General features: G+C 39.1%; 1 long non-coding RNA gene across 1 annotated transcript; it reads right to left on the minus strand.

The window, feature by feature from the left end:
• Positions 1–1,464: 1,464 nt before the first annotated feature.
• LOC140161242 (uncharacterized) lies at positions 1,465–9,184 on the minus strand. Its single transcript, XR_011860084.1, has 3 exons — positions 8,925–9,184; positions 4,622–4,838; positions 1,465–2,933 (listed from the first exon to the last, which is right to left on the minus strand). It is a non-coding gene; the product is annotated as an uncharacterized lncRNA (long non-coding RNA).
• Positions 9,185–9,580: the final 396 nt, after the last annotated feature.

The raw sequence follows: 9,580 nt of genomic DNA on the forward strand, positions 1-9,580 counted from the left end.
GTGATGGCTGGCAAAAGGAGGGAAACAGTGCTATACCCTTAGGTGACGAAAAAAGAAACCTGTTCTACCGGCCCGACCGACCCTGATTTTCCAAAATTTGGGAAACAAATTTTTCCTGTACAAATGATGAAATGAATGCCGAATATATCAGGAAAAATTGTTTGTTTGTATTTCCGTAAATTGCAAAATATTACAGATTTTGTTGATTTTTAGGCCCAACTTTAAAAGGTACGTCCACCCGTAGAACAAGGTTTTTTTGCCGCCTTATCTACATGTATGAGGCAAAATAAATTCACACCAAAAACCAGATTCTTGTTCAGCAACTTATTTCTTATATTATTTGATAAATAAAGTTTGTAAAGAGTGAAGCTCAGACAAACTGGCACTCTAAATAAAGGAGAGAAAATATCAGACAGTTCGATTCGATTGATACAAAATGTAGCACTAACACTGCATGATCAACAGTTTTCATGCCCCTTCAGTAGATAGCACAATATACTGTATAATCAGCTCCAACAAAATAGTACAAGGTGCTATCGTTCATGAAAGTTCATCTGTGTTGGTATAAATCATGATTTTGATTTAAACTTTTGATCCAAACACAAGGAATTAATTCCTACCTCGGAATTTTCAGATGGTACTCCATCTTTCATCAGCGAGTGAGTGACTGTATCAGGTCGTGATCTTTTTGACCTTTGACCTGATAACAGACTCGTAGACTCCTGAGAGTTTGAACCGGCCCCGGTGCTATATTGGGTTTGGGATTTTCTTTTGCTACATTAGTGGAACTATCACGATTACACATTGAGGGAAAATGCATTAGTTCGTTGATTTTGTTTAATTTTGACCAAAACAGGTGAATTTTATATGGAAAAAAAAAACTAAAATTTAAGATATTGGAAATAAAAAAGTATACCAATGTATTGATATGAATGTGTGCATCAAAGAAGTGAATCATGGCAACTTCCTAAAAAGAAAGGTTTTTGACCTATCTGACCTCTTGAAAATCAAAGGTAAGCATAAAATGCTTGTTTTTGGCTTTAAAATGCAATTTTGAGCTAAAAATTGTCATTTTTTGTCAAACATTTTATTTTTTACTTGCTATACACAAGTTTTTATTGCAACTAATATTATTTATATGAACTAGTACCACAATTTTAGGATAGTTGCAGGAGTCACAGGTTGGTCAGTTACCATAGCAACCACATTTCCCACCATTTTCAGTCGATTTTGGTGGCAAAACTGCAAGAAACGATAATTTTATGTTGATCTTCGATTTTCAAGAGGTCACCTTGGTAAAAACATCTGGTTTCAGGAAGCTCTCATGATTGACTTTTTTGATGTGCACATTCATATCACTGCATTGGTATACTTTTTATTTCAAATATTTTAAATTCTTTTTAAAAATTTAATTTTTTACCATGTAAAATTAACTTTTTTTTTTTTTTTTTAACAAAATCATGAAAATAAAGCATTTCACCCAAAATATAGCATGAAGATATAAAGACAAAATTGTTTGTTAACAAATATTGAATACACATGTGACATGTATTCCCCACAGCAAATATGAAGTTCATACCATATTTCAGGGGTAGCGTTAAGGCCCGAAAGTCGGGGGTTGTTTTCCCATGTTTTTCACTCCCGAGCTTGCAGAAAATCCACATGCACGGGGAGAAAGTTAAATCTTGGGGGTGAAAAATATTTTGCAGTGTAGTCAGGGGTAGGAGTTAGGTCCAAAAGTAGAGGGTCAGAGTTCACCCCCGAGCTTGCACATATTCCCAATATAGAGGGTGAAAAATTGATATTTTTTAAATTTGGGGGGTCATTCACCCCCCGATTGGGGGTTAACGCTACCCCTGCCACATTTACTTTCAAAGTTCTGTTTTAGTAATTGGCATTTTTGGTAAAAAAGGAAAAAAAATCACAAAAACTGCACTTTCAAACCAAATAATTCAGCTCACGTCACTTTTTAGAAATGCCAGCCGGGTTAATCAGAAAGACGAGACTCTTATGGTTAATTTTAACCCCACTGGCACCTTTGTCCAAAAATTGAGCACGAAATGGTGCCCGGAAACCTGGGCCAGAGTTTGAAGTTGATCGGTTATTGCGCTGAAGCTGCACAGTGGATTTATGAATTTGCTTCTGTCCAGACAGCCAGCCAAACAAACAAACAACCAGGCAAGCAGACAGGCAACCATCTGGATGATATCATAAGCCCCACATATGTGTGTGTGTGGGGGGGGGGGGCCAATAAAAATACAATAATGAAATAAATATTAGAATTTCTGTGAGGTGAGCCAAATCCACAGACATTTTTCAGGAATATCTTGTGGATGGAAAAGAGTAAAGTGTCAATAAAATGACTAAAAATGGGACATGAAATTGACAAATGTGGTCAAAAATTGGGCTTTGCCCCACTAAAATTCTGGCTATGCCACTGGATTAGGATAAGTGCTGTATTTTTCTGGAATTGGGAGTAATTCCAACAGGATCCATTTCACATGCATCCATCCCACAAAATCTAGCTCACACAAAAACATCAAAAGTCTATGAAATTTCGAGTGTTACTTGTGTTCAATCACACATTTTAGGTTGTCAGATTTGGTGTGAACAAGTTTCCTCTGTTTTTCCTAATAACACTGGCTCAGTTCCTGGAGCGGGGTAGGGCAATTGGTTAGTGCTAGGGAGGGTCTGTGACATCAGGACTGGACAGGTCTACTTCATCAGCATCTGAAGCTTCCTTCCAAATCATTGATGGTCAACATGATTAATAGGCTCTGCATTTTAAGTCATCCTGGCTGATGTTGAAAAAATGCAGCAAACAACAATGTATCACAGGACTTCTCCAGTACCATCATAGCAGGGGAACTTCTCTTGAGCTGACCATTCAGGTGTTCAATCAGAACATGGATATCCGGGTTGATCTATGAGCTCTGAAAAACAGTGAGAGAGAAAGAGATCAAGAGAGAAAATTATAATCAATGTGCAGAATGTATTAAATATTTTTTTCAAATTTTCAGTTAAAACATACCATGCACAAACAAGTTGACTATCAACAGGGTTCGGTTTTTGCTGACAAAGTGGCAATAACTGGCAAAAACCTATTTTGCCTGGTTTAAACCGCAAAATTGCAAAAACTTATGTATAGTCACTCAAATATTAACAAGTACACAGAAAGCTCATAAACAGTAAACATACAACTTTTAATGAATCATTAAACAAATTTTTTGTCTCATCAAGTCCTTAAAATGAAAATGTTTTGAATTTGATATGCCAGATGCACTAAGTGAGCAATGAAAATGCATGCCTTTAATTTCTTAACATGTTATTTTTAATTACAAAATCTGGTCTTGTTACACTCCGGAAAATAATTTTTTAATTTAATAATTCATTTTGAGATCAAAAATCTGAACTTTAAATCACTTTTTAGTTTTTGCCATTTTGCCGGCAAAAACCGTTTTGCTAAGCGGTTAAAACTGTGGTTAAAACCGCAGCTTTTTCCACCTGCGGCAAAAACCTGTGAACCCTGACCATCAAGTAGTGCATTTTCTGATTCACAACTAGCTTCCCATAACTTACTGACCTATCTCAGCTACACCTATATGGAAAAACAAAAATGGCAGTGACATACATATGAATGTATTGCATGGTTTGGAGCCCACAAAAGAGGGTCTGGACTCACACCGACTCACTGCGGCATAAACCTGCGAACCCTGACCATCAAGTAGTGCATTTTCTGATTCACAACTAGCCAGTGTTCGAAATATGCCTCAAAAAGTTACAGGCCAGCCAGGCTTGACCTTAAAAAGTTAAAAAGGCAACTAGATGCCAGTCAGAAAAGTTACTGGCCAGGCCAAAAAGTTACAGGCCAATGACCGCCCCTATTTCGAACGCTGCAACTAGCTTCCCATAACTTCAAATACTGACCTATCTCACCTATCTCAGCTACACCTATAAGGAACAACAAAAAGGGCAGTGACATACATTATGAATGTATTGCATGGTTTGGAGCCCACAAAAGAGGGTCTGGAATCACACCGACTCACTGCTAAAAAACCCAAAGTTTTATACCCCTAAAAAAGTTGTTCAATTTTTTTAATTTCTTTTTATGGCCATCTTTTTTCCACATGTTGCCAGTACTTGTAACAAACAAGGTGGTTCTAAAACAGTTAAATAGAGTGGAGGATGCAGATGCTAAGGAGTTGGAGGTACCGCTTGGGGGGGTAACATAGCAAATAAGTCCCCATTGAGGCCTTTTCTAAAACAGTCAAATACAGTTGTGTTCACATTTTGAGTTACACCCGGTGTAAACTTACGCTAACATTGATGAAAATTCCACAATATTTTCCCTACTCCTACCGCATATCCACACCTAGCCTACACAGAGCACTATGCCGACCAGTTCCACCAAGCATTCCGTCTGGTCGGCGTAAACATCAGCTACCACTTTCTGTGACCTTTTTTGCCGCCCTTTCTAATTACAGATAATATGTAATGTCTTAGTTCTGATCAACAAAAGGTCAAACTTACACCAGTTCTGCTGGGTGTACGTCGAACAATGTGAACACAACTGTTATGCCTGCATGCTCCCAACAAAAAAAATCATAAATAAATAAATTACCTGTTACATTGTATTCTTCCTCTGCTTCTGTGCTTTTGAACAGAAGTCATCATTCATAGTTTTAAAGCATAGCCAGAATCTGTGAGAAGTCCCTGCAGATGTTCATTCTCAAAAGTGCAGCTGAGATGCAATATATACAACTGTCATCATGCTGCTTGATCAAGATTGTGCCATTACTTTGAAGATTCTGCCCCTGGCGTTGATGATACTAAGTTACCTGTATTCATGAAATTAACAGGAGATTAAGTATTAAATACATGATGGAAGTACACTGCATTGTTGTCTTTGTTGACATATAATTATAAATGCATGATCATCTGTGATGAGTTTAAAACCTGAAAATCAGTTTTAGGTTTAACCTAAAATACACAGCAGATGGTACAAAAACTCAACTGGTAATGATATAGTAGAATACGATTCCATGAAAAAATTTCAGTAGTACATGAAGTGCCTATTTAAAAATAGATAATAATTTGTACATATTCCACCATGCCTATTTCATACTTGCAACACATTTTCAAGCGTTAAAATGGCTTTCCAAGCATCAACTGGCATTCAAGCTCGCTTGTTAAACATGGTGGTGTGTATAATACAAATAAATAATGGATGAATGGACCTTGCAGGAGACCTCTCCTACTGTAGTAACAACCGAGGCATCACCCTCATTGACATCGCCGGAAAAGTGTTTTCAACCATTCTACTCCAGAGAGTAAAAGATGAAGTGGACCTGAAAATGAGAGACAACCAAGCAGGCTTCAGAAAGGGCCGTTCTTGTCAAGACCAAATTTTCAGCCTAAACCAGATCATTGAGAAGTGTTTGGACCAACAGCTACCCTGCCTCATTAATTTCATTGACTTCAAGGCTGCTTTTGACTCAGTGCACAGGCCCTCCCTGTGGGAAATTCTGCACATCTATGGAATACCTCCCAAGATAATTAACATCATAAGGAGTTCATATCGGGACACAATATGTGCAGTAAAAGCAGAAGGGACCCTTTCTAGCTGGTTCAAGATCATCACTGGAGTCAGACAGGGTGACATCTGGTCTCCATTACTCTTTGGCTTAGCCATTGACTTCATCATGAAGAGGGCTGTTGATGAAAACAACAGAGGATTAATCCTATTGCCAAGGAGGAGTTCAAGACATCCAGAAGAAAAGTTAGCTGATCTGGATTATGCTGATGATATAGCTCTCCTTGAAGAGACTGATGTCAAGATGGCAGAGACAACAGAAGCCATCCGTGTTACTGCCGGTAAACTAGGACTCCAGATGAGCTATAAGAAGACAGAGATCATGTCCATTAGCCGATCCAATGTTGCAAAACCAGCTGTCCACCTAGGCAATGAAGGTCTCATCAAAGTAGTTGACCATTTCAAGTACCTTGGTGCCTACTGCAGTGCTGACGGGTCCAATGTCAAAGAATTGAATAACAGAATCGGTAAAGCCACAGGAGCCTTCAGAGAGCTGGACAAGGTGTGGAAGGATCGTAACATCAACATGGAGACCAAGCTGAAGTTCTACAATGCTTGTGTGATCTCCACACTCCTTTATGCTGCTGAGTGCTGGACACTCACAGAGAGGGACGAGGCTAGACTTGATGCCTTTGACATGCGCTGCCAACGCAAAATTCTTCGAGTGATATGGTCACAACATATATCAAATAGCTGTATTCGATCCAAGACCAAACAGCCCCAACTCACATCAGTTATCAGAAAGCGCCGCCTACAGTGGTTTGGCCATCTGCAACGAATGGATGGAGACCGCACCCCCAAGAGGCTCTATCATTGGAAGCCAACCCATGGGAAACGCAAACCTGGTCGTCCTAAGACATCATGGAGAGACGTCATCCACAGAGACATCTCAAGGCTGGACCTAGGGTGGACTGTAAAGGAGGCTGAGGTTGCAGCTTTGGACCGTAGGACTTGGAAGCATCTCTTGAGCCAGGCAGCATGTGCAGAAATGCATGAAGCTGACTGGTAGGTAGGTAGGTAGTTAAATATTTGAAAATATTTTCGGCCAAATTTTTCCTCAATTTTGGCGAAATTTCAAAATATTAGCAAAATTGGGCTATTTTTTTATAAAAAAAGAAATTGAGAGAATTTTGAAAAAAGAAAGGCCGAAAATGCTACGGTACCAATGATTGCAGCATGTCCCTGTATGGTCAATCATTTGTACTGAGTACCCCCCGACCAATACATGTATCAGGGCTGCAGTGGCAGTTTTCATGCCCATTCAGTGAACATTTGCCTAATCCTATGAAAATATGCATAAACAATATGTATACAATATGGCTCAAAATAGCTCAAAATAACATAAGCTTTGAATCATAAACAATCAAATCATATGTATAGTGGGTCTATGATACATCAGAAGGCCTAGATGAGACTCTAATATGTAGTTCACCTCAAGTTCAGTAAATCGGTACTGATATGCACAAATCAATTATAAAACTACTGCACATTGTGTTGACTACTGCACATCATGTGTGTGATACCTACGCTGAATGCGTGCATGGAATATTTTTATTTTGACTCACTTGTTACTAGAGAATTTGGCTTAATTTGTTGCTAAGCACCCGGATGTCCACGCCCACATGTCCACTTAGAAGTACAAAGTAAATAGACCTCGGCAACTGCAGGTATGAGAATATATTCTTCAATGCAATGCGCCTAACTGCTTCTTTGGCGCGCCAACTGTTGCACGATTTGTACTTGCCGGCGCACCGCTGCGTCACATTTTTTTTTAAACACGCAGTGCGTGTAGGATAAAGCATCGACCCCAGGTGCCACAAATTTGGTTTGTACTTCTATGTGGACAATCACTGTAGTCATGTACAGAGCTAGACTGCAAGTACATGCTAAATGCAATGTTCAAAAGATGACCGAGAAAATATGGAAATGAGTAGGCCTAATTAAAATCAAAATTGTAAGTGATTTTGTTCCAAACAAGTTTACCAAGTCAACAACAGCCCGTTCCTGAGGAAAATAATAATACATTGTTGTACTTCTAAATCTAAGCCAAGCCAGTGGTGTAGCATGGGTCATCACATTGGGGGGGCACCGACCATGATTGGGGGAACTGAGTCTGATTGGGGGGCACAAGCCATTTTCCGGCAATTTTCCTATGGGATTTTTTTAATTTTCAGATCGATTGGGTCAGATCGATTGCCCCATGAAACTATGCCACTGAGCAAAGCAATTGGTGTAAATCATTATTTATGATAATCGATCAATGCACTGACTTCATAACACATCTTTTTGTGAGAATAAAAATAAGTACCGTATGCCGACATATCATGCAAGCCTTGCTCGATAAGCCTAGCCACAAATTTGCTCACCGATAGCTTCACATTTGAGGTTAGAGACCTTTGCATTTAAAATCTAGTCTGATTTGCTGAAGTGATGACACCGAATAGCAATGGAAGTTCAGAAGTAAACACAGCCGATGGGCGATCGCATAAAAAATGTTGCTTGTTCAAAATACATGATTAGGCAAATTTAAAAAATACAGTTGACGGATTGAAATAACTTTAATCCAAATTTCAACATTAACAGAATAAAAATGTCAATGATGTCTGACTGAAAAACGATAGCAACATTGGGCCTACTTGCAGTGCGTGTACAACTGTACATTATACTTTTACGCGCGCAATCATGCCGCAGAAATATACATGCAAGAAACCACGCTAAGCCAACAGCGACGCTAGTACAGGGATATATATGATGATTTTTTATTTTTGGGTGGATCATTATAGGCAAATGATGTAGAAAATACATGTCACCCAATGCACCACGCAATTGAATAGCAGACCGGCACTGCACAGTAGGCCCTACTGGCTTTTGGCTGGTTACCAGAGCAGTTGTACTTGTCTATGTAATCCACGATGAATCGGCAATCAGAGCCTACAAAAAGTGGCGCATATCATGGCATTGGGAATTGATGCAAATTTTACGCGTACAATCAGTCATACTCATACCTAGAAAGGATCAAATTCAAATTGAGAAAATATTCTAGGTATGACTTAATTGTTGTACTAAGCCAACGCAGCACGCTCACGCTGAACTTCCATGACTTCAAACCTTTTGCCGGTGACCCAAGGTAGATATACAGACTATCTATAGCATAGAATGCATAACTATTGTCATGATTGTGTCATGTGCAAATTCAAAGCTGGAGTTCTCGAGTAAGGCACTGTGCAGTGCATGCAGTAAATAGTCGGCAGTTCGGCATACATGGCATAGTACTAGTACTACAGAGTATATCAGCATGATCAGTATACAGGCCCTTAAAGCTTAAACTTACCGCTGAAAACTTAATTTGTGGACTTGATGTTCCTTGTCGTTTAGTCTCTAATGGAGCAGAACAATTCTGCACCATTCTGGCGTGCCTTTGTTTACTTTTTTAATGAATTATAATCAAAAGATCAGCTCGCATCACAGTGGCTCCATCAGCTCGCATGCAATCAGTTGAAATTTGTAACCGGAAGTTGATGCGAACGTCGTGACCTTTAAAGACATCATAAATAGTACACATGGTTCACTCTTCTTTGCTACAAGTGAACTTCGACGTAGGAGACTGCGAAAATTACTTGCCACCAAGCGCCAAGTTTTTGACGGTGATTCCCGATTCTTCTGATCATGTGCTTAAGCAATGGTAGAGCGGTAATTAAACACGGCACCATGGCACTCGCTTAACTGGCTTGAAGCAAAAGGAGTTGTACGCGTACGTGTGACGAACATGAACTTGAGGCCTAAATTTGCAAATAAAACAGGTTAGTAAACATTTAAATTTTCTTTAAAGGTCTACTTGACTTTTGGACACATTGCTGGATGTATATTTCAACTTGGTTTTCCATTTTGTATCATCAGGATATGTTAAAATAGTTAAGCTTACTGAGCAGTTAAATTTATATGCCTGCTGCACATGACATGCATGCTGTACAATCATGAATGCACCAT

This window comes from Amphiura filiformis, chromosome 9 (assembly GCF_039555335.1).
Source record: "Amphiura filiformis chromosome 9, Afil_fr2py, whole genome shotgun sequence".
Lineage (NCBI taxonomy): Eukaryota > Metazoa > Echinodermata > Ophiuroidea > Amphilepidida > Amphiuridae > Amphiura > Amphiura filiformis.